This window comes from Carya illinoinensis, chromosome 5 (assembly GCF_018687715.1).
Source record: "Carya illinoinensis cultivar Pawnee chromosome 5, C.illinoinensisPawnee_v1, whole genome shotgun sequence".
NCBI classification, from domain to species: Eukaryota; Viridiplantae; Streptophyta; class Magnoliopsida; order Fagales; family Juglandaceae; genus Carya; species Carya illinoinensis.
The window spans coordinates 20,095,428-20,122,486 of NC_056756.1; the positions used below are offsets into that span (position 1 = coordinate 20,095,428).

Consider the following 27,059-nt stretch of genomic DNA (forward strand, 5'->3'; position numbering starts at 1 on the left):
GCTTTTTGGGACATACGGGATTTTATAGAAGATTTATCAAAGATTTTTCTAAACTCTCTAAACCTTTATGTAATCTTCTTGAGAAAAATTCTGCATTTGACTTTGATGCTATTTGCTTGCAGGCATTTAATGCAATCAAGGAGAAACTAATTTCAGCACCAACTGTGATTGTGCCTGATTGGAGTCAGCCTTTTGAAATTATGTGCGATGCAAGTGACTATGCAATTGGAGTAGTGTTGGGACAAAGGCGAGACAAACTGTTTAGAGCCATCTATTATGCAAACCGGACATTGAATGAAGTTCAATTGAATTATACGACAACTGAGAAGGAGATGCTTGCTGTGGCGTTTGCTTGTGACAAATTTCGATCTTACCTCATTGGTACAAAAGTAATAGTGTTCACTGATTATGCAGCACTTCGTTATTTGTTTGGCAAGAAGGATGCTAAGCCGAGGCTAATTCGTTGGATCCTCATTCTTCAAGAATTTAATTTGGAGATTCGAGATAATAAAGGAAGTGAAAATTTAGTGGCTGACCATCTCTCTCAGTTAGAGCAAGAGGAAGAAAGACTAGATTCAGTGGTCCAAGAGGCATTCCCTGATCAGCAGCTGTTTGCATGTGAGATCAAGCTTCCGTGGTATGCTGATATTGTTAACTACCTAGCTTGTAAAGTTTTACCACCTGATCTTACTTACCATCAACGCAAGAAGTTTTTGCATGATGTGAATTATTATCTTTGGGATGAGCTTTTGTTGTTCAAAAGATGCTCAGATCAAATCATTCGAAAATGTGTGCCGGAAGAAGAAATGCAAGACATCCTCCATCATTGCCATTCCTCATCATATGGAGGACACTTTGGACCCACCCGTACAGCAGCTAAGGTACTTCAAAGTGGGTTCTTTTGGCCTTCTATTTTTCGTGATAGTTACACTTTGGTTAAAACTTATGACCGGTGCCAACGTATGGGGAATATTTCAAGGCGTCATGAGTCACTATTGAAAGGTATTTTAGAAGTTGAGTTGTTTGATGTTTGGGGAATAGATTTTATGGGGTCTTTTCCTCCTTCTTTTGGTTTTGCTTATATCTTATTAGCAGTTGACTATGTGTCAAAATGGGTGGAAGCAATTGCTACAACAACAAATGATGCAAAGGTAGTGCTCAAATTTCTGCACAAGAATATATTCACAAGATTTGGCACTCCACGAGCTATTATTAGTGATGAAGGGACTCACTTTTGCAACAAGTTGTTTGATAATCTTCTTTCTAAATATGGTATAAAACACAATATAGCACTTGCTTACCATCCTCAAACTAATGGCCAAGCTGAAATTTCAAATAGAGAAATCAAGAACATCCTTGAAAAGACGGTCAAAACCAATAGAAAGGATTGGGCGAAGAAGCTTGATGATGTTTTGTGGGCATACCGTACAGCCTTTAAAACACCTATTGGGATGTCTCCATACCGATTAGTGTTTGGAAAGGCATGTCATCTTCCTGTGGAGTTGGAGCATAGAGCTTATTGGGCTGTAAAAAAGTTTAACTTTGATTTGAAGGCAGCAGGTGAAAAGCGACTTCTTCAATTGAATGAGATGGAAGAGTTCTGGAATGATGCATATGAAAATGCAAAGATCTATAAAGAAAGGACGAAGAAGTGGCATGACAAACAGATTCTTAGGCGAGAGTTTGCACCAGGACAACAACTTTTATTCTTCAATTCATGACTCAAACTCTTTCCAGGAAAGTTAAAATCAAGATGGACAAGTCCTTATACAATTCATGAAATTTTCTCTTTTGGAGCAGTAGATTTGAAGGACAAGACAGGGAATACTTTCAGAGTTAATGGTCAGAGATTGAAGCACTACTATGGAGAACAAGTGGAGAGGAACTATGCATTTATTCCTCTTGGAGATCCTAATTGATGAAAATTGAAAAGTCTGGCTGTAGACTTTAAAACAAGCACTTATGGGAGGCAACCCATAGATCTATCTTTCATTCTTTCATTTATTTTATTATCTTTATTTATTTAGTTTTAATAATTTGGTTTTTGATGCAGGTTTATTTAGCATGAATAAATAGATGAAAAATTTTAAACTACGGAAGATTCATCATGAAACCAGGGAAGTTCCTTTTATTTCTTCAATCCTTTTTACTTTTGCATTACAATGAGGACATTGTTTAGTTTAAGTTTGGGGGGTGTAAACTCCTATAGTCATTTGATCCTCTTGTTTTCTAAGTCTTGGGTTGTTGATGGGTTGTCTGATTCTCTTACCAAGTTTGCATTGGAGTAAGATTTAATTCTCTATGACTCTGAAATTTGTGATTGAAGATGGTTTTGAGAAAAATTTTCAAAAATTTCTTTTATGTCAAGTGGAGTTTTGTGTGTACTTTGGTTTAAATCTTTAACCTTGAACATAATTGAGCACATAGTCATTTTTCTCTTATTCCATTTTGCTTATGAAGAGAAGAAGTTGAATTAATTGAAAGAGGGAAGTTCAATTTTGCTTTACTCTAGAATCCGTTGATGGGTCATTGAGGCGAAATCCTAGTTGAGACCAAATATTAGAGAAATGATCTAGGCATTTCTTTGGCATAACCAAAAAGTTTTCCCAGCCGTCCTAAATATCATGCTATCATTACATGGTGTGTTTCTATAGTCAACCCCCTTGAGCCTTCATAAGCCTTTATTTATTCTTTGAACTACATAAACCATGCATGCTCTAAGCCTGAAAAACAATGAATCTACCTTTGATAGTTTGAGAAAATACTTTGGTGGAGAGTTACATTTAAAAGAGAAAATTTGTTTCATGATGAACTGTATTATGTTTGCTCTGTTTGATCGAAGAAGAAAGAAAAAGAAAGATAGTTAAAAAAAAAAAGTGAAAAAAAAAATCAAAAGAAAAAGAAGTCACTAAGCGGAGTATGAATCACCTCAGATTTTGTTAAAGGAATTGTTGGTATTGCTTCAATGATTACAGCAACAATAATGCCACAAGTATGAGCATATTGCCAAGAAAGAGCTATGATTTGAATCATGTGGGTATCTCTTTTAGTGTTCTTTTCACTAAGTATTTTTCCAGTTTATTTTGATTTTCCATATCCAGTTCTTTCTTAACCCTCACCCTGTGGCCTATCATTACAACCTTATTAAACACCTTTTGATCTCTGATTTTTGGTGTTGACTACATTAGTGGAGATGATTTATGAAAACTGGACTTATGAGGTTAATGTTTGAGAGAATTATTCTGATTTTAGTTGTTCTACTTTTATATGAGTTTACAGGTGGTTTGAGGTTAAATTAACTATATCACACACACACTCAAGGTCTTAGCTTTAGGTTGAAGTAAACGCCTAACTCTTGCTTGACAAATTGCAAAATTTTTGATTGATTTTCTTGCTATCTTTGATGTTAAAAGAGTAAGATACTAGTGATGAAATCTAAATTCATAAAAGCTTGGTGAGTGATGATACTTCTCTTTGGAGTCGAGTTGATATTGCTTAAAGTATCAATTGCTTTTCTTTTTGTTTGAGGACAAACAAAGTTGTAAGTTTGGGGGTATTTGATGACTTGCAAAATTTCATATTGCAGATTTACAAGATTGCTCGAGCGGAGGCTTTTGGTCGCTCGAGCGAATTCAGACAGATTCAAACGCTCGACTGCCGCTCGATAGTGAGCTCGAGCGAGTTGCAGGAAAACAAAGATCGCTCGTGCGGAGGCTTTTGGCTGCTCGAGCGAAGTCAGGCAAAGTCGAACGCTTGATGCTCGCTCGACACATCGCTCGAACGAATACTGTATTTTTCCAGATCTAAGGTTTTCCGCTGTCAGAGCATATAAAAGGGATTTTTCACCATTTCGCCGTACCTTTTGAGGGGAGAACACTTTTGGGACAGAAAAATACAACTAGAAGGATTCAAATCATCTGTTTTGGAGAGGAAATTCCATATATTGCATGTACGTTGGAGCACAGACAGGAGAAAAGTATTGAAACATTTCCTTGAGTTTTTGAAGACGAGTTGCAACTGCAAGGAGTATTTTTCAGCGTTTATTTTCTTCCAATATTCTCAGAACAATTATGGTGAATTCGTTCATATTGAATTTCCTTTCTAGCATGAGCTAAATTTTATTTATTCTAAGAAAATGATGTAACCTAGTTCCGAACTATGCTTGATTGTCTATGCTAATTTAAGGCAATTCTCTCTTTGTTTATCTGATTTATTCTGAGTTTATTACTTCTAATTAACTGGTCATTGATTAGATGATGTTTAATCTTGTGATTTGCTATCGAAAGAGGGAATCATAGGGTAGATCATGAACATTTCAGCATGGGTAAGTATAGGGATCGAAAGACTTGTATGAACCTATGTAGTAATTAAATCATTGGTCTTATTGCTTTCTTGATTATTTAATTTGCATATTCTTGTGCGAGTTGATAAATAAGAATAATTTCCAATTGACTATCGAAAGAGGCTTTTGGATGAATTAGAGATCTGCTAATAGACAAAAAGAATTAATTTAAATTAGTTGGATGAGTAAAGCATAGTGAAAAATTAGGTGAAATCGATTTCCTAAAAGTTTTCTTTCCCATTAATTTGATCTTCGAACGTCAGTTTTATTTCCTTTGCGTATTTCTCTTTGAGTCGATTTTAGTTTAAATTGCAACTACAAAAATCTTAGTGATTCCTCTAGATAAAATCGAGATTAGTATAATTTTGGTATTTGACAAAAGTAAGGTATCAATCCCTGAGGACGATACTCTTCTTATCACTTTATTATAAAATTACAATACTGTACACTTGCAGAAATGTCACTGAGAAAAAATGCAAGAAAACTTCATAAAAAGTAACTAGTAGGATTTAATTGGAATAATACTATCTGAATCAATTAAAAAGTGTGCAATTTTCCTTCATGAACTTCTAACATTAAAATCCTTTTAAGGTTTGCAGAAACTCCAATTGATGGATTGGTTCACTACAAGTCTACAAGAAAAATGACATGACCAACATCACATGACCCATTTATGTGCGATATGCTTTAACCTTCTATATATGTATGTGTATTGTGTAGTTTTCAAGTAATAATTTAAGTACCCAACAATTTCAACGAACTCGTGTAATCAAGCATATATCAACTATCAAGAGACTAACTTCTCTACTAAATCATGCCCAAGCATGCTTTTGTATCTATCCTTGAGATCCTGTGATGAGATCTATTTAAAAGCTACCTTCTAAGCCTCAATTACTCCATAAACTCTAGTACACAAACATGATAATAAAAAACCTAACCACAAAAGATTCAAATTTAATAAATTAAAAATCTTCATAAGTGTATGCTTTGCTTATATAAAGTAACTAATGGAAAAAACACAATTTCCCATTCAAAGATTTCACAATTCAAATAAGTTTGCTTATAATCTTCATATAATAATAAGTATTAGACACACAATACATGATAAGGGCTTGTATTTAGTTTTAATCTTTTTTCCACATTTTATTTTTTAGTTTTAATCTTTTCTCATTCTCCCCCATTTATGTATAAAACTTACCCTTTTGAATCTTATGGATGCACATTTTTTATAATTAAGTATTGATATATATATATATATATGTATGTATGTATCATATTCCAGATATGGATGCTTCACCAAGTGGGACTCCAGAATTAGATCAGGATGCCACAATTCTGTCCCAAGTACCGAGATCTAGACCCACTTCCAAAGCACAAAAGTCATGTGCAAGTAATCGATTCTTATCCCGGTAGACATAGAAGATGAGGATACATTTAAAGAGGAGGAGGAGATAGCTATTGGGAATGAGCTGGATGTACCACCTCCATATATGAGGCCACCACAACTACGATCAAATAAAAAGAGGTCGTGGTCGTGGGAACATTTCACTAAAGTTGACGGTAATCCCAAGGAACCACAGACGAGATGCAACCATTATGGTACACAAGTTGGATGTAATTTAAAGAAGTAAGGCACTACTTGTTTGACATCACATCTTAATGGTTGCTAGAGGTATAAGATAGTGAAAGGATTGGCGGCCAAAGATAAGACCAAGCTTAGTCATGAAACTTCAATGGCAACTGATGGTACACAACTTAAGAAAATGGTCATTCCTCAATACAGTGAGAAGATGTTGAGGGATGCGCATGCAGAGATGATAATTAAAGATGAGATACATTTTACTATAGTCAACAAAAGATGGTTCCAAAAGTTTATTAAGCTGCTTGAGCCACAATATTCATTGTCATCATGGTATACAATGATGCGAGATTGTATGAAAAGTCATTTAAAAAACAAGTCTGAGATGAGAAAGATGTTTGTGACCATTGGCCAGAGAGTGTCATGTATGACTGACACATGGACGTCTATACAGAACGTTTCCTACATGTGTATTACAGTACATTACATTGATAGCAAATGGAATTTGAAAAAACGGATTATTAGATTCAAAGAAATCATTGATCATAAGGGTGCATCCATTGGGGCGGAGATGAATGAGTGTTTGAAGGATTGAGGAATTCAGAAAGTTTTATGCATTATAGTTGACAATGTCAATGCCAATGATACTGCAATTGAATGATTCAAGCGAAATACGAGGTTGAGAGATGATATCATTCGGGGCCACGAGTTTATCCATATTCGATATTCTGCTTATATAATTAACCTGATCATTACTGAGGGGTTAAAAAAAGTTGACAATTCCATTACCAAAGTCCGCAACATTGTGTGGTATGTAAGAGCTTCCCCCCAAAAAATCAAAAGTTCAAGGCAATAGAAGAACGGCTTGGGATTTCATGTTCTAGGACGCTTTGCTTGGACGTTGTAACTCGATGGAACTTTACATACATGATATTAGATGTGGCATAGAAGTACAAAAAAGTGTTTGAGCAGATGGAGGTGGGAGATGGGGGCCTTGAGTATGCTTTGTTGGAGCCTATAAGAAAGGGGCTTAGTCCGTTGGACACACATAATTGGACGACTATAGGGTATTTTGTTACATTTTACAAATTTTTTATGACATTACAATGCAGATATCTAGATCCGCATATACGACTACAAACTTATGGTTTAGCGAGGTTTTGACCCTACACCACCACTTGCAAGAAGGTTGTGATGACCCTAGCGGATTGTTATTTGGTATGGCTCAAAGGATGCAGACCAAATATGATAAATATTGGGGGCCGGTTAATAAGATAAATAGTTTACTCTTTATGGCTGTGATCCTTGACCCTCAAGTTAATTTGGCCGTGATAGAATTTTGGGCAAATTCTGTCCTCGAGGTAGTAAAGCCTGGGTCGTTTATTAGAGCGCTTAAAATTGATCTCGATGATGTATACAACTACTATAGTAAATAGTGGCTAGCCTTCATCCGTAGTGGGTACCTTTGCCTCACACTCGATTTTGACACCTCCCTCTGATGACTTTAGCCCAGATAGAGTACGGCGTCCATGTTGTCGAGGTTACAACATTATGAGTGAGTATCATTAACTCCTTGCATCGAGAAATATTATGCAGTGTACTTCTGAGGTTGAAAGGTATTTTATGAAAGAGGTCGAGGCACCTAATGCTGTATTTCAAATACTAACTTGGTGGAAGGCTAATTCTGCCAAATATCCAATCCTTTCTCGTATTGCCTGAGATGTGCTATCCATTCTTATCACTGCAATTGCATCTGAGTCAGCATTTAGCAATGGAGGTTGAGTGTTGGATGCTTTCTGGAGTTCATTGTCACCAACAACCGTGGAGGCTCCCATTTGCACACAGAACTGAATCAATGATACGCCCATTGGACTAGATAGCATTGACATTGATTCTGAGAGCTATAGACTTGGGGTAACCTTATTTTACTTGTTTCTTTGTTATTAAAGTTTATTGCAATAATGATTTAAGTATTTCAATGATTATTTAATTCTTTTTATGATTTCATAAATCTTTTTAACTTATAATTTTTATGATTTTACATATTCAATTGTGAACCCTAACATAATTGCCGATGATTGATGGAGTATAGATAAAGATAAGTTGATAACATAACTAACTTTAAACTTTATTGCTGATAAATAGTAATTAATTCTACGTTTACTGTGTTCCATTTTCCGAATCAATTTTGATTCCATTTATTGATTGGGAACTTTTTATCTTAATTTCAAGTATGATGAACAACCAAGCACTATGCTACAGATGATATTTTTCCTTTTAGTTGAATTAATATGTTTCTTCTTATGGACTGTTTAATCAAACTTTGAAATTGATTTTTTTTTTCTATTATCAATGTTTTGAACTATTGTATAGGACTTTTTGAGTTATGTATTTACATTAATTATATTATTATTATTTATTTAGGATTCAAAATGGGCCCAATTAGAAGTCGAAGTTTCTATCGAAACTCAGAATTTCGACCTCCGATTGGAGTTGAGCTCCAATTCCGTTCGGAGTTGGAATCAGAATGAGATTTGGACTCCAACTCATATCGTAGTTGGAAGTCAGAAGGCAGCGTTTCGACTTCGTCAGAGTCGGAGCACAAGCCTAATTTGTATTTCTGGCTTATTTGATAAGCAGATTTGGGCATTTTCAGAAAATGGGATGTATAGTGTGAGGAGTGCCTATCATGTTGAAGTAGATAGGAGGAAAAACGAAAAAGGTGTGTCATCGAGTAGAAAGGTAGAGGGATGGAGAATGTTGTGGAAGCTAAATGTTCCTAGGGTGGTGAAGGTGTTTTTGTAGGAAGGCCTTGAATAACAGTCTACTAACAAGGAGGAATTTGTTTCATAAAAAGATAACAAAATAGGCTAGTTGTCCAGTGTGCAAGTGACAAGACGAGTCAATTACTCATGTTTTATGGAGATTGTAGTGTTGCTACTGATGTTTTGGCAAGTAAAAGAAGTCCTGTGCAAAAATGGTCAAGTATAGAGAGGGACATGCCGAAGCCTTGGTCAAAATGGACCTTAAAACCCTCTTAAGAAGAGCTGGAAGTAATTGTTATGGTGTTGAGAAGAATTTGGCTGAGGAGAAATGGTATGGTTTTCGAGAATAGGTTTGAGGGACTTGATGTGGTGTTAATCAAGTTACTGATTGCTTGGAGGAATTCCAGAAAGCACAGGAGAATCAAAGAGGAGGACTGGTGGTTGGAGTTCAAGTCAGAAGGGAGTTCAAGTCAGAAGGGAGTTTAAGTGGAAGGCACCCGTTGAGGATTATCTCAAAGTTAATTGGGACGCTATTTTGAAGGAAAAAGAAAATAGAGGGGGGGATTGGAGTAGTCATAAGGGACAATCATGGTGAGAGGTATTAGTCTCTTTATGCTACCCAAAGATGAATATTAGCAATCCTTTGTTAGCTAAGATACATGCACTATGGAAAGCTATAAAACTATGTGCTAAATTGAATTTCATTAAAGTACAGTTAGAAGGTGATGCATTTTTGGTAGTTAAAGCTGCTAATAGTAGGGAGAAGAGCTGGGAATGACATGGACAGATGATAGAGGATATCAAAGGAGTGCTGGAAAATATAAAGCAATGGGAAGTTATACATAGTTACAGAGAATGCAATAATGTTGCTCACTTTCTTGCAAAGTTTTCTTTACTTGTAAATGAGGAAAGGATTTAGATTTGAGGGTTTTCTTTCTGAGATACAGAAATATGTAAACATTGATGTAAAAGCAAAAATTGGCTAAGATTAGATGACTATATGATAAGGTTTATCTTATTATTATATTTGAAATTGTTGGATGAATATAAAATAATTATTGATTTAACTCTAAACAATATTAAGTTTATCTAGAAATCTTAGAGATTGTTTAGATAAGTTATTGAGATAAAAATCGAGTCTATGAGGATTTGTATTTATTGTTGCGTCTAAACTTTGACTCAAATTAATGAACCAAAAATTTAGTGTAGTTTTACCTGCAAGTATACAGGTGTTGTAGTACCTTACAGGGTCGAATCTACAGGGATTGACTTTTGTGATAAATAAAAAAAAAAAAATTCAAACAATGAAAAGAAATTACTAAAAGAAACGTGCAATCGAATATAAAATAAAGTTACTGAGATAAAAATTTGTAAATAACTAAATAAAACTAAAATGATAAAATAAATTGATATGGAGAAAAACTAAGATTTCGAGGATCTGTCTAATAATTTATAATATTATTTCCGATCAATTTAATTTAAGTAAACTAGAATAATAATTCCGTTTGATTGGAAGATTTAGCATTTAAGATCAAGAAAAAAAATCATTAATGGTTGAGCATGAACGATTGATGATTAAAACATTTACAAAACTATTTGAATATCAGAGGGATTTTTCAAGCATTCATTGTATTAAAAAATCACAATGAATCAAGATAAATATATAGATAATCAAAATATCCAATAATAAAATCTTTCTATCGATCAAGCTCACAAAATAAATTTTAGGTTGATCCGAAAATAATATTTAAATCATTAAACTTCACCTCTAACCTTAGTATGAAAATTTAGCCAATCATGTTCGTTACAAGTGCTATAAAAATCACATAAATATCTTTCATTAAATAACTAAAATAAAACACAAGAAATACTAGGAAACAATTTAGAGACAATAAAATCTGAAACCCAGCCGACGCTGAGAGAATAAAACCCACAACGTCGCTGAATTGTCGAAAATAAAAATAAACCATCAGGTCTGGACGAAAACTCCCTCCACATCCCTCACGTCTCTCCATAAAAGAAAAACACCAAGCCGAAAGAAATTAAATTCAAAACCACCCCTGTCCGACTTTCTCCCAGAAAATTCAACTCATGCACTGACTCTCTCCCAGCCGACTCTCCCTTTTATTCCATCATGCACCAACTTTACTTTTTTTTCTTCTTCCAACGTCCTGAACATGTCTTCATGTTTCAGCCAACCCCACATCTTCTCTCAACTCCCACTGCCTCATGTCAATACTCTCCCCCAATCAAACTGACTGACTCTCTCTCAACTGACCGACACTTCTTTTCTCAACTCCCTCTCTCCTTTCTTTCACAACCCACCTCCGTCCCTCCACGTTTCCAACCTCCTCCTTTCTCTCCTGCAAATCCTCACTGACCCGAATAGAATCCCCTTTCCTTCCGTTCAGTAAACAAGATATATATATATATATATTTATATATAGCCGACTTAAGTGTTGTGTATACATCCATAATTGCTTTTCCCTCTATCAACATAAAAGTCAAGCTCAACAAGCTGTTGATTACGTTCATACTACCACCGAAAATTCAATCCCAACTAGCCGCCTCTTACGTTCACACTCCCACGTCCAAGAGCAAGCAAAAATAAAATAAAGAGGTGCTTCATGGGACCTCCAAGACACCAAACGTGAAGACACTCTGCCTACATCTTTGTTTTCTTTTCGTGTCTTTCCAAAAAAACAGTGCCCTTATATGACTTTAATGTTGCACCACCAAAAATTCTCAAGCCTCCATGATTTTCATTCATCTATAAAGATCACATGCATCTTGAATAATCAAAGGAAGAAAATAACCGCCGAAAGTTATTTATCGTTCAAAGTCATCTTCATTTTGCATACTTTTCAGTTGCTCAAGTACACCGCTTTCTTCCTTCTCTTCATTCCTCTAAATTAGTATGTACTTTTTGGTTAAAAGTTCCAACCGGATCCCATGTTAATTTTATTTGAGCTGAAAATAAGTAGATAAAAATAACACTAAAAAATAAATTAAAATAAAAAATAGATTATCAAAAATATATTATATTTGTGAGGAAACATTGTCCAATTAAATCATAGTTATAAAATTAAGCATAAACATGATTTCAATCAATTAAAAATCACAACTCGTATTTATGCTTATTAACCATTTTTTCATCTAAAACCAATAATAGTATCATGAAGAATTTAAAATACATTGGTTTTAAATAGCTAAAACATGCAATATTTCAGCTCAATCACACCCCCCAACTAGCTTTTTGCTAATCATTGAGTAAAATAGTGAAAATTAATTGAGATGAATATTGCATAAAACTCGAAATTCAAACAAAAACAATCAAACATAATTCTGAATTCTCGCAAAAAATCGATTCATGACTACTCAACACCAGGAGTTATATCCACAAGGAAAGTCTCAACAATTGTTCACATAGAATTTGGGCAAATATCTCAAAACTCGGATATGTGTGTGCGGCTAAACTTCTGTATGTTCCTCATTAATAAGCATGAGTTATCATAGGATTTTTCAACCTTAAGATTAATTATTATTGATTCTAACTATCTCAAAGCCAAAGGGACTAGCAGTTTTCACGCCAACTCTGTTTAAAGGTCGAACACTCTACCCCCAAAGTTTTGGGTAACTGTTTATAGCCCTTTATTCAGAAAAACTTACACGATTTCATCTTCTTTTTCTTTTTATTTCTTTTTTTTTTTAAGGCTCGGTAGTCCTGCAGTTTACTTCTCCCGTTTTAAATTGATGAACATTAATGAGGAACACTACAAGTGTAAGTATGTGCAAAATATTTTTTCAAAACTTGCCCTTCATTCTATATAAATCATACTAATTCTCATTTCTATAAATATCGCATCCCCGTATTTCAAGTCACTCCTCAACAAAATATGATGCATCATAAGTTATGTTGTATGCTTAGAGTTGAAAATAAATCTTCACAAAATAATTCTGCTCAACTACTCTACCAAGATACTCAAATCTCACAAAAATGCCAGGAGTATGTGTTAATCATTTATATTTCAATACACCTCAAAAATATTTATTTTTTATTTATTATTATTATTATTATTTTATTTTTTGGTACTAACAAATTTTCAACAGAAAACCTCCCCCCAACTAAATGTGACATTGTCCTCAATGTTCAGCAAATGAATGTTCGATGATGTATGCTATACAGTCATGAATTGAAGTAAGATAAATACTGCAGAACATATATTGAGACGAAAATGATTAAACAAAGAGGAAAGAAGTCACCTGAGATACTCGAGTGTGCATAAGAAGTAGATTTTTGTTGAAGTTTAGTAGACACAAAAAGTAAAAGAAAAAAAAGACAAAACAAAGAAAAGAACAAAACATAGAAGTGAATTAAACAAGAACAGAAAGAAAAAAAATTAAAGCAAAATAGAAATGAACTAAGGATCATGAGAATAAGTAGAATCTTCTAAAGGAATGAAAGTATCCTCAGCTGAAAGTTTTCCCAAAAAATATTTAAGTTGTTGGCCATTTACTTTGAAAGTGTTTCCATTTTGAAGATTGGTAATCTTAATAGTTTTATATGGAAAAACAGTTTGCACCACATAAGACACACTCCACCGAGACCTTAACTTACCTGGATTAAAAATCTTACATTGGATGTATTTGTTGGGTATATATTTTCGAGAAATTTGGTCAAAATGATATTTAAACAAGTAAAGATCATTATAAAAAAATTATTTAACCTCAGATTTGGACTTTCAAATGTCTTGAATGCTCCAATGAGATGGTGTTTGTCATTTGAAGATAGCTTAATGGGTGCTATCCAAGGTGGCGACTCTTCAAACATTGGTTGCCAAAGCACCCATGACTAGTTCCTACAAAAGAAACATTAGAAGTATCATCAAATATATTTTCATCACTTAGAACACTTTCTAATAACAATTGTAAATTAGTGGAAGGAAGATTCAAGTGAAAATCATCATCAATGATATTTTCTAGCAAATTAACTTCCCGAACTTCTTCTAAATCCTGATGTTGTCTGCAAGTATTAAAGATATTAAGCTCCAATGTCATGTTTCCAAAACTCAATTTCAAAATTTCACTTCTACAATTAATTAAAGCATTTGAGGTCGCAAGGAATGGCCTATCCAAAATTATAGGAATTTGAGTGCAAATATCAAAGACAGGTTCTGTGTTCAAAACAATGAAATCCACTGGGAAATAAAAATTGCCTACTTGCACTAACACATCCTCAACTATCTCTCTCGATATTTTAATTGAATGGTCAGCAAGTTGAAGTGTTACCTTGGTGGGTTTAAGTTCACCAAACCTTGGTGGGTTTAAGTTCACTAAGACTCAATTGCTCATATACCGAGTAGGGTAGGAGATTAACACTGACTCCAAGGTCAAGTAAAGTTTTTTCAATTTCAAAATTCCCAATCACGCAGGAAATTGTTGGAGAACCCGGGTCTTTGTACTTTGGAAGAGAATTGTTTTGGAGGATAGCGCTTACCTGCTCAGTGAGGAAAGCCTTCTTTTGCACTTTCATCGTACGCTTCACTATGCACAGATCTTTCAAAAATTTAGCATACGATGGAATTTTTTTAATTGCATCCAACAGAGGAATGTTGATTTTTACTTGTTTAAAAATTTCAAGAATATCAGCATTTTGAACCAACTTATGAGAATGTTACAACCTTTGGGGAAATGTGGCAGGTATTGGTGAGGTATATCTAGCTCAACATTGTTAAGCTCACCATCACTTTTGAAATTTAAAGAATTTTTGGTCTCATCAACTTTCGTTGAAATACTCTTATCAATTGTTTTTCCATTGTGTAGAGTGGTAATGGACTTGGCATGTTCAAATTTTGAATCAAAAAAATTTGAATTTCTTACCTCAAATTTACCTCTGGGATTTGGCTGAGATTGAGCAGGAAACTTACCCTTTTCTTGAGCATGCAATGCGGAGGTCAAGTCGCTAATAGAACTTCTTATCTTAGTAATAGCCTGCATTGTCTGAGTGTTGATATTGGCTTGCTCCTGCATAAAAATTTGTAATATCTCCTCAAGGATTTTCTTATGTGGGGGCACATAAGAAGTAGAAGAAGATGGCCCTTGAGAATTTTGATTTGAATTTGACTCGTTCCTCCAACTAAAGTTGGGGTGATTTCTCCATTCAGGATTATATGTTTCCAAATAAGAGGAAGAAAATGGTTTCCTATAAGAATTCATAACATTTGCTTGTTCGTGCAACACATTTTTAAAAGCAGAGATTGTTGGACAATCTTGAGTTAGGTGTCCACTAATTTCACATATATCACAATTCTCTTCTTCTTTTTCAATGGCCTTAACCGAATTTACCTTCCTAAGTTCCGTGGCCTCGACTTTTCTTGTCAAATTTATTATCCTAGTATTCACATCATCATTTCCTTTAAGGACATAAATACTCTCTTGAGACATGACATTGAGTTTGGGCTTATTTGACCGATCAAAACGATCTGTGTTATCCCAATTCAGCCAATTGGTCAAAATAATCCTAAGCATCATCAGGATCTTTATTTAAAAATTCATCATTACACATTATTTCTACAAACTGACACATTTGAGATGTTAAACCTTCATAGAAAAAACTAATGGTGCGCCAAGTCTCATAGCCATGATGTGGGCAAGCTAGCAATCATTCTTTAAAATGCTCCCAACACTGAAAAAATGTTTCATTTTCTTTTTGAGAAAAATTCATAATGTTTCTGCGAAGAGTGTTGGTCCTATGAGTAGGAAAAAACTTTTTCAGAAATTCTCTTTGCATTTCTTGTCATGTGCCAATAGATCTTGGTCTCAAGGAGTTCAGCCAATTTTTAGCTTTTTCTTTCGAAAAGAATGGAAAACAACTTTAATCTAATAACATCATCATTGATAGTTTGGGTTTGTAAAGTTCTTCAAATTCTTTCAGATGCAAATAAGGACTTTCCGAGTCTAAGCCATAAAACTTGGGAAGTAATTGAATTACTCCCGGTTTTAAATCAAAATTCTCCATATTCGTAGGAAAAATCATGCAAGATGGAGTACTTGTCCTTGTTGGCTGCAAATACTCGCGCAAAGTTCTCATTGGTAGATTATTTTGTGCCTCCTCATTTTCAAGTTCATCATTAACACTATGATTGTCAGCCGTGATATTAGAATGAGAATTTTTGGAATCATCAGACAACTTATCAATCAATTCTTTTAAAACAATTTCTTTTCTCCTCAATCTACTAGTTTGATCACGTTGCCACGAGATCATTCATTATAGAGGATCATGCAAATTCAAAGACTAAAAAAAAACAAAATGCAAAACAAGCAAGAAAGTAAAATAAATTTTTTTTTTAAACAAGATTACCAAATGATATGAATATGGAAGCAATGTTACTTGATCTTTTTTCCCGTCAAAATAACCAAAATCGTACATGCAAAAAGAATATGAGAAAATTAGCAAAAGATTATAAAAATAATTTTTTTCTTTTTTTGAAAAAAATTATCACACGTTGCAATCCCCGGCAACGGTGCCAAAAACTTGTTACTCCTAAACTTTGACTCAAATTAATGAACCAAAACTTTAGTACAGTTTTAGCTGTAAGTATACAGTTGTTGTAGTACCTTACAAGGTCGAATCCACAGGGATTGACTTTTGTGATAAAGAAAATAAATTCAAACAATGAAAAGAAATTATTAAAAGAAATGTGCAATTGAATATAAAATAAAGTTACTGAAATGAAAATTTGTAAAATAACTAAATAAAACTAAAATGATAAAATAAATTGATATGGAGAAAAACTAAGGTTTCGAGGATCCGTCTAATAATTTATAATATTATTTTCGATCGATTTACTTCAATTAAACTAGAATAATGATTCCGTTTAATTGGAAGATTTAGCATTTAAGATCAAGAAAAAAAATACTAATGATTGAGTATGAACGATTGATGATTAAAACATTCACAAAACTATTTGAATATCACAGGGATTCTTCAAACATTCACTGTATTCAGAAATCATAATGAATCAAGATAAATATATGGATAATCAAAATATCCAATAATAAAATCTTTCAATTGATCAAGCTCACAAAATAAATTTTACGTTGATCCGAAAATAATATTTAAATCATTAAACTTCACCTCTAACCTTAGTATGAAAATTTAGCCAACCATGTTTATTACAAGTACTATAAAAATCACATAAATATCTTTCATTAAATAATTAAAATAAAATACAAGAAATACTAGGAAACAACTTAGAAATAATAAAATCTGAAACTCAGCCAACGTCGAGAGAATAAAACCCACGCCGTCGATGAACTGTCGAAAATAAAAATAAACCAGCAGGTCTGGACGAAAACTCCCTCCATGTCCCTCATGTCTCTCCGTAAACAAAAAACACCAAGCCGAAAGAAATTAAATTCAAAACCACCCATGTCCGACTTTCTCCCAAAAAATTCAATTCATGCACCGACTCTCTCCCTGCCGACTCTCCCTCTTATTCCATCATGTACTGACTTTACTTTTTTTTCTTCTTCTAGCGTCCTGACCACGTCTTCACGTTTTAGCCAGCCCCACATCTTCTCTCAACTCCCACCGCCTCACGTCAATACTCTCCCCTAATCAAACTGACCGACTCTCTCTCAACCGACCGACAATCCTCTTCTCAGCTCCCTCTCTCCTTTCTTTCACAACCCACCTCCGTCCTTCCACGTTTCCAACCTCCTCCTTTCTCTCCTGCAAATCCTCACTGACCCGAATAGAATCTCCTTTCCTTCCATTCAGCAAACAAGATATATATATATATATATATAGAGCCGACTCAAGTGTTCCTTATACGTCCATAATTGCTTTTCCCTCTATCAACATAAAAGTCAAGCTCAACAAGCTACCGATTATGTTCACACTACCACCGAAAATTCAATCCCAACTAGCCGCCTCTTACGTTCACACTCCCACGTCCAAGAGCAAGCAAAAATAAAATAAAGAGGTGCTTCATGGGACCTCCAAGACGCCAGACGTGAAGACACTCCACCTACATCTTTGTTTTCTTTTCGTGTCTTTCCAAAAAAACAGTGCCCTTATATGACTTTAATGTTGCACCACCGAAAATTTGCAAGCCTTCGTGATTTTCATTCAACCATAAAGATCACATGCATCTTGAATAATCAAAGGAAGAAAATAACTACTGAAAGTTATTTATCGTTCAAAGTCATCTTCATTTTGTATACTTTTCAGTTGCTCAAGTACACCGCTTTCTTCTTTCTCTTCATTTCTATCAATTAGTATGTACTTTTTGGTCAAAAGTTTCAACCGGATCCCGTGTGAATTTTATTTAAGTTGAAAATAAATAGATAAAAATAACACTGAAAAATAAATTAAAATAAAAAATAGATTATAAAAAATATATTATATTTGTGAGGAAACATTATCCAATTAAATCATAGTTATAAAATTAAGCATAAACATGATTTCAATCAATTAAAAATCAAAACTCGTATTTATGCTTATTAATCATTTTTTCATCTAAAACTAATAATAGTGTCACGAAAAATTTAAAATACATTAGTTTCAAATAGCTAAAACATGCAATATTTGAGCTCAATCATTTATCCAGAATAGAAGCTAAATGGAAATTAGTCACTGCAGCGAAGAGTTATCACGAAATGTCAGTAATCCGTCAGGAGATGTCGTCGAGTCAGATTCTATCTCTCAGCAGAATCCTACTGTAACAGGAACTTTTTCTAGAGTGTTTATTTAAGATATCCTATTGGTTAGGATATGTAGTGATTCAAACTTACATATTTTCTAAAGCACTTTCTAATATATATTTTGGTGAGAAAATTTTTTAGTAAATTTTCATATTTGTAATTTCTCTTTAGGTATGATCATGCTTCAAGTGTGAAGGATCGTTGATTGGATTTCAGCCACTTGAGTTTTAGAAGGAAAGTCAATAATTTGAAGATCACCAGAGATTTTGGTTGTTACTGTAGTAGAAGATAAATGAGTCATTTATCTGGACAAGTAAGAGAGTCAAGTTACAAATATTTTGTAATTGAGAATTACTTATAATTGATTTTTAAACAATAAGATTGATTTTCTTGGGTTTTGATGCCCCGTAGGGTTTTACCTTTAAATAGTTCTTTAACGGGTTTTCTTTCATAACCAATCATTATGTTATGCAAGTTTGTTTATTTTCTTTGAGTATTTGATTTGTTTAATAATCATAATATTTAGACCTAATCAATTTGTTTAAGAAAATTGGTAGACAATTTTGCGGTTTTATAGGGGTACGTTGGGAATTTCAATTGGTATCAGAGCATGGTTCACTCATTCGAGTGTAATCCGTGCCCTTGTAGATCATGTTGATGTCATTATATGTTCCACCACACTTCAATGAGGGAAAATTATGCTTATTGGATAGTTTATATAAGGGCTTTCCTCAAGTTTTTGGATGAACGTGTATGGCATTTGATTGAACGAGGATGAACTAAACCCGTGACATCTATAAATATTTGGAAAAAATATGAAATTAGCAACTGCAATTAGAATAGCAAAGAACTTAATGCTATTTTCATGGTGGTATCCCCCGAAAAATTTAAAAGAATCTTCATGAGTGAGATTGTTAAAGAAGTTTAAGATATTTTGGAGGTTATACATGAAGGCACAAAAATAGTAAAAACATTCAAAATTGCATATGCTAATTTCAAAATTTGAAAAGATTAAAATGTTAGAATATGAGAGTTTTAATGAATTTTATGCTAAACTGAATGAGATTGTGAATTTCAAGTTTAATCTCGGTGAGAAGGTGGAGGATTCAAAGGTCGTGAGAAAGATTTTGAGGTCTCTACTTGAAAGATTTCGGCCTAAGGTTACTGCCATTAAGGAAAGTAAAGATTTAGATATAATAAAGATTGAAGAGCTGATCAGTTCCTTACAAGCGTATGAATTCTTACTTCTTCAAACAAAAAAAGGTAAATCCATTGCTTTAAAAACAGTAAAACAGGATCAAGATGATTTTTCTAAGAAAAAAAAATTAACAATGAGAATATAAATCTCATAGCTAGAAAGCTCAGAAAATTCATGTTTAATAAAAAGTCTAATGGAAAGCAAAAAAGATGTAAAGAAATTTCTATAAAGAAAAATTATTCTAAAAAATGGAAAAAAGGAAAATCTAATAATAATGATAAAGTAAAGTGTTATGAATGTTTTGGTTATGATCACATAAGAATTGAATGTCTAAATTTCAAGAAAAGTAAAAGAAAAACATTGAATGTCACACTTAGTGATAGTTCAGATTTTGAAAGTTCAAGCTCATCATCTGATGATGAAAAATATTTTATAGCTTTTTATACAATTGTGAATGATTTTCTTGAGATTACACTAACAAAATCTAAAAGTAATTGTGATTATAATGATTCAGATGTATCACTTGTTGATGTTGACCAAGAACTAAGTTTACAGGATTTATACAATAATGTATGTGAAGAAGTGATGAAATTAAAGAAACTCAATAAGAAACTATACAATAGATTTACTGCTGTGGAGAATAAGAAAAACAATCTTTCAAATGCATTAAAAATTTCTGGTGTTGAAGTATCAAGATTAAATGATCAAAAGGTTGTATTAGAAAAAGAATTAGAAAAGTTTCAGATGTGCAAACAAAAAACAGCAATACAGAAATTAGATGAGATGTCAAGTTTTTAGAAGTCAAGTTGTGATAGATCTGGCTTAGGATATACAACTTTCTAAAACAAAGATCCTGCAACGTTATCATCCACTACCACTACCTCTAAGGTTATTGTATTTGACAAAGGAAGTCAAGTTGTGGATGCTCCAAAATAAGTCGCTTCAAAGTCAAATATTTTTGGAAAGGCTCGTGGAAAATCAACCTCAAAAGACTGATTCAATGTAAGGTTATTTATACTTGTCATTATTGTGGTGTTGTTGGTTATATAATGACATATTTCTTTAACTTGAATAAAGTGCAGAAAATTGAAAGTGAAAGAAACCCAAAAAAAAAAAAGTGAAGAGTCTAGAGAATCAAGTTTGTTATATGAGTCAACAAATCAACTTTTAAGTCTCAAATTTGGTGAACTAGCAAATTTTTACTTCTAAAATAAAGAAAGATCATACAAAATGGTGTTGATGAAAAGAATAGGCTAAAATTTAAAGCAAAGTGGGTGATCAAAGAAGATGTCATGTCACATTAATTGATAGGACTACTTACATGTTCTTGCATTCTTTATATTATTGTATTAGTCCAAGACATGCATTTTATTTTTTCGGTTTTACTTTTTATGTTTCGGTTTTTCAGTTTTAAATAAGAAAAATATAATATAAAAATCAGTTTGGTTGGTTTAAATTTTTCTTTTAAGGAAAGTTCACACTTGATATGTCAAAATTTAAGCATTTATGTTCTTACTTAATAAATTCTTGAATCTCTGCATCTCTCTACTTTGTGCAATTCATTTTGTGCATACTAACCCTATAGATTATCTAGGTAAAGTTCATTTACAAAACACTGTGAAGAATTTATATGTATGCATATTATAATTAAAATTTATATTGATGCTCACCATAGAGGGAATCTATGCCTTGAATTGACTACTAATACTAGTTGAACCTAGTACATTAATAAAGAGTTGTCCCCTTGCCAAATACAAAGAGTTAATCCATATAGAAAAAGTTGGTGTTAAATCATTGCGAAAAAAGACTGACACCTTACACGAATCTATCTCTTTAAATTTTTATAGAAAGAATCGTTATTTTAATTATTGTGGAAAAATATGAGCAACAAAAATGGACATAAAAAAAAAAAGGATTGTGCAAACTAGTGTTTTAAAGAGATACTCATATATCTACGCCCTAACATAAAGTTTGACTTTTGAGTTGAGTGACAATCTCTTGTGAGGATCTACAAGAAAAAAAAAATACTCATGAAGAATAATATAAAAAAATTCAAAAAAATAAAAAATAAAAAGTTAATATTTTATATGAGTTTGCTCACTCACACACTCACATGGACTTTGGCATTGATGATCTTATGAAGAGCGAACATCCATAGTGATTGTTGCAAATAAGATAGTTTACTCTATTAAATTTGTTTTGTAAGTGATACTATGTTTGAACTAAGGTATATCTAGCATGCTACTTGCCTCCTTGCTTACTTATATAAGAAAAAGATTAATTTTTTATTTTTTATTTTCTAATTATTTATTTATTTATTCTATTTTATATAAAATAAATAAAGTAATGAATATATTTAATATTTTTTATTTTTGAAGTATGGGTTAGTGTTGGATATTATTTTTGCATTCACTGCATAAGTCCAAGTGGTGAGTCTTTGTTTTGCTTCTAAGTCTCAGGGGAACTCTATTGAGTAACCCATGCACGACAATAGTCACTTAAGTGACTTAAGTATTTTAGCCCCACACGAGTACACGCCTAGCTCGAGTTTATTTTTCTAAGTCCCCCAATACATGGCTCACGGCACTCTCTATACGCGAGCCCTAGCCCTCCTCATTTCTTTTATATCTCATTCGATTTTCTTAGGAGAAATACTCAGATCTGAGTTTTTTGACTAAAGGCTCTCCATCACGGTAAAATTTTGAATTTATTCTAATCACTCTCTTTCCAGTCTTATATCTCGGTGCATATATATGGAGATTGAAATTTTGATTGTTGTTTGGATGTTGGGGGTGGAATACCTTAAAATCTGAAATATATGCTCATATAGTTCAATTTTATGCATGTATTGAGGACAATTTTTGGTGGGTTATGTGATTATACATTTCTGTTTTTATCCCAGTGCACACAAGTGTTTGTGTTTATTCTACGAATAAGTCACACTACTTATTTGTGCATATTTGTTGTAGTTATTGTACCCATATATCTAGAACATAAGTGTTATTGGTCCATGGGAGTTGCTCATCATGTCTTTCATCTCGGCAAACATAAATAATATTTATTCTTTTATGAGTCTTGTCAAATTCGTGACAAAAAATGGGAGAATTGGAAGAGTAAAAATTGAAATATATTATTTTAAGACTATATGATAAGACTTATTTTATCATTATATTTGAAATTGTTAGATGAATGTAAAATAATTATTGATTTATCTCTAAAAAATATTGAATTTATCTAAAAGTTTTAGAGGTTATTTATATAAGTTATTAAGGTAAAAATTGAGTCCATGAGGATCTATATTTATCCAGAACATAAGTTGAATAGAAATTAGTCATTGTAATGAAGAGTTATCGCGAAATATCAGCAATGCATCAGGAGACGTCGTCGAGACAGATTCTATCCGTTAGCAGAATCCTAGTGTGACTGAAACTCTTTCTAAATTATTTATTTAAGATATCCTAATGGTTAAGATTTGTAGAGATTTAGATTTACATATTTTCTAGAGCACTTTCTAGTGCATATTTTGGTGAGAAAATTCTTTAGTGAATTTTTATATTTGTGATATCTTTTTTAGTGTGATCATGCTTCAAGTGTGAAGGCTTGTTGATTGGATTTCCGCCACTGGCAGGAGGAAAGTCAATAGTTTGAAAATCGTTAAAGGTTTTGGCTGCTACTGCAGTAGAAAACAAATCAGTCATTTTTCTGGACAAGTAAGAGAGTCAAGTTACAAAAGTTTTGTAATTAAGAATTACTTGTAATTGATTTTTTAACAATAAGATTAATTTTCCTGAGTTTGGTTGCCCCGTAGGGTTTTACCTGTAAAAAGTTCTTTAAAAAGTTTTCCTTCGTAACCAATCGTTGTGTTATGCAAGTTTGTTTATTTTCTTTGACTATTTTGATTCGTTTAATAATCATAATATTGATATCTAATTAATTTGTTTATGGAAATTGATAGACAATTTTATGGTTTTACAGGGATACATTGAAAATGTCAACTGATATATGTTGTAGGAGTGTTGAATGAATACAAATACTTTTGATTCAAAAAGAGATCTGCTATATACAGTCATTTTTAGATCTACTATATACAGTCATTTTTTCATACTCTTTATGCACTTCACAGATATGATTGGCCAAAATAATATTTTATATTAAAAAAGTGATGCAGTCAATCCTATTAATAAAATTTACAAAGAGTATGTAAAAGTGATTGCATATAGAGTTTTTGATTGCAATATATAATCCAAAGCCATTCTCATTTTTTACTTAAAATAGAATTTAGAAATATTTTAAAAATCAAATTTTCACGATAAAAAATATTTTATAAAACACTAACTTGATAGTACTATCATTTGTTACAATACCAAAAACACTTCCAACACAGCAAAACAAGTGTTTTGAACTCACTCATTAAACGCAAGTAATTAAAAGACCATGTTGATTCAATATTGGAACGTTCGTCCATATAAAATATAAACATTTTTATTAACAAAAATAAGTAATTTACATTCTGACGTATAATATTAAAGTATATAAAATTTTGAATTTATTTTTATAAAATTATTTTGTGACTAAAATATTTCTCTAAAATAAATCTCACCATTTTATTGTTTTAAATAAATTTCTCCTTTCAAGCATTACTTTAGGATGGGGTCCACACCTAGAGATTTAAATCATTAATTTTATTTATGTCTTTATTTTTGCCCAAATATTTAGTCTTTTGACTTTTTCTCGTCGTTATTCTTTCAATTGATCAATATTGTTAATTAGGTTTTTTTTTTATTTAATGTAATTAATTTAACTAATCAAACCAATTACTATTCATATTATCTTTAGCTCAAGTGCCATCGATGCTCGTATCTCACGGTGAGATGCAAATTTTGAGTCACATGTGCCCTTACCCAAGGAGGAGAAAACAATAAATCTGATTGATATCGGCCACATTGTTTACTAAATGAGTCTAGCTTGTGATCTAGAGGAACCAATTAATAAAAAAGTATTATGAGCAGTGGTGAGGGCTTGAATATTCTGCCAAGTAATCTCAACTTTATTCCAGTTTGAAAATTGTTATAATTATAAAAACATCTTATAAAAATAAATAAATTAATTAAAATGAATTCATATGATATGTTAGATCTATTTTATAATAAAAATAAATAAAATGATTTACACACAATATTTTTAATAATATTTTATACAACTATATTTTATATGAGGGGTATTTTTATAAAACATCTTATAAAAGTAACATTATTTTATAAAAATATCACCATCTTACAACATTATTGTGAAATGTGTCGTGTATATCATTACTCCTAACTAAATCATTTCTATTTTTCTTTTTGAAGATATACCCCATACCCACAATAATTTTTTTTTTCTTTTTCAGTTTATCTTATTTTGTTCACATAAGCCATACACACACCCCGCCACATGATCTAGTGCCCTATATAATTCTAATCCATCAAGTTGCCACACAAACACACATCATCACCTCATCTAGTGCCTTCTATATTTCTTCCAAGCCCTAGATCACACTGTCTCTCTTAGAATGGTTAATCTAGTTTGCTGATGTGGCTTTATTTCATTGGTTGTATTGAGTTGTAATCAGTTTTTCTTCTTATAAATACATCAATATAAATCAAAACTAAGTTAGTTCATTCAATACAGAAACTTTAAGATTTTCTTTATTCTATTTTCTTTGTTTGTATTGCTTCCGTCTCTCTATCTACTATTAAGAATCCATGGCAAGATTCAGAATTTGTCATGGTATCAGAGCAATCTGATTCTATATTTCTGATTTCTGATTCTCCATGGCTATGTCAATTTGAGTTGTGAATCTAAGTTCAACTTTCTCACATGATGTCTTCTCAAAGTTTGACGATTGATAATTCTCTAAGTCATTTTTACTTACATCATAGAGAAAACTCTGGTTTGATGTTAGTATCACGGCAGTTGAATGGAGATAAATATTATACATGGGCGAGATCTATGTCCAAAGCACTCAATGCAAAGAACAAAATGGGTTTTATTCATGGAACCCTAAAGAAACCAACAGATGAATCTAATTCGATGTTTTCTACATGGAAAAGGTGCAACAATATGGTATTATCTGCGTGGATCCCCATTTCAATTGCCAAGAACATACTATCAAGTATCCTGTACATAGATATACCAGCAAAAGTATTGAAAGATTTGCAAGAATGTTTCTCACAAGGAAATCAACCCAAAATATCCTAATTAAAGAAAGTCATTAGTTCCTTGACTCAAGAACAACAGTTGATTAGTGATTACTTTACACAATTGAAAGCTTATTGGGATGAGTTAGCCAATTATCGTCAATTGCCGTAGTGTGCTTGTGGAACTTTGAAAAGTTTTTTGTAATTTCAGCAAGAAAAGTATATTTTGTAGTTTTTGATGGGGTTAAATGATTCTTTCCTGGTATAAGAGGACAAATTTTGTTATTAGATCATTTGCCATCTATGAATCGAATTTTCTCTCTTGTTTTACAAGAAGAAAACAACGAGAAATCAAAGTTAATCATGCTCCAAATTTTGATTCTATTGTTGTTGTGATGACCAAGACTACCAAGAATTGAAATCATTTCTATAAACAGGCTGGATTTCGAAAAGATAGACCCGTATGTAGTCATTGGGGATATATGGGTCATACATAAGATAAGTATTACTGAATAAATGGCTTTCTAGCAAGATTTAAATCCAAGAAAGCAACTGCTCACTCGACAAATCAAGTCTTTTCTTCTACAGTTCAAGTAAGTAATGATGTTTAACATTTATCACTTACACAAGAGCAATGTTGGTAGATTCTTGCCTTGATCAATCCTCCTCCAAAATCCATGCACTCAGTTAACCAAGTTTCTACCTTACCTACTGATGCCCCAAGCTCATCATATGGAATTCTTCCAATACCAAATATCAAATAATCTGAAAATCTTTTAGGTAATAATTCTTCAGTTTTTTCACTTTCTAAAAAAGCTTCTTTAGCTTCTGTCAATCTTTCATTGAAACCTTGGATTATTGACACTGGAACTATAGATCATATGGTTTGTTTCACTAATTTCTTTTCCTCCATTACTTCAATAGTTTGTTCATTTGTTAAACTACCAAATAATAATCTTGTTCCGGTTACTCACATAGGAATTGTAACCTTATTTGACTCATTGGTATTACACAGCGTTCTTTGTATTCCTTCATTTTCTTTTAATCTTCTTTTAGCAAGCAAATTAACAAAAGAGACTTACTGTTATCTTATTTTCATTTCTAAATTCTGCTTTCTACATGACCTGTCTACATGGAAAACAATTAGTATGGGTGAAGAAAAGGTTGGTTTATATCATCTCTTGCAAAAACCTTTGGTTGATTCATCGTCTATTGCTCTTTCAGCCACTCAAGAACTTGATCTTAGGCATTATAGATTAGGATACATTTCTCTTTATAGACTAAAAGT

The 27,059-nt window shown here is 32.5% G+C and overlaps 1 non-coding gene across 1 annotated transcript; it reads left to right on the top strand.

The window, feature by feature from the left end:
- Positions 1-15,321: 15,321 nt before the first annotated feature.
- On the top strand, positions 15,322-15,425 carry LOC122312124. The gene has a single exon (XR_006243037.1). It is a non-coding gene; the product is annotated as a small nucleolar RNA R71 (small nucleolar RNA).
- Positions 15,426-27,059: the final 11,634 nt, after the last annotated feature.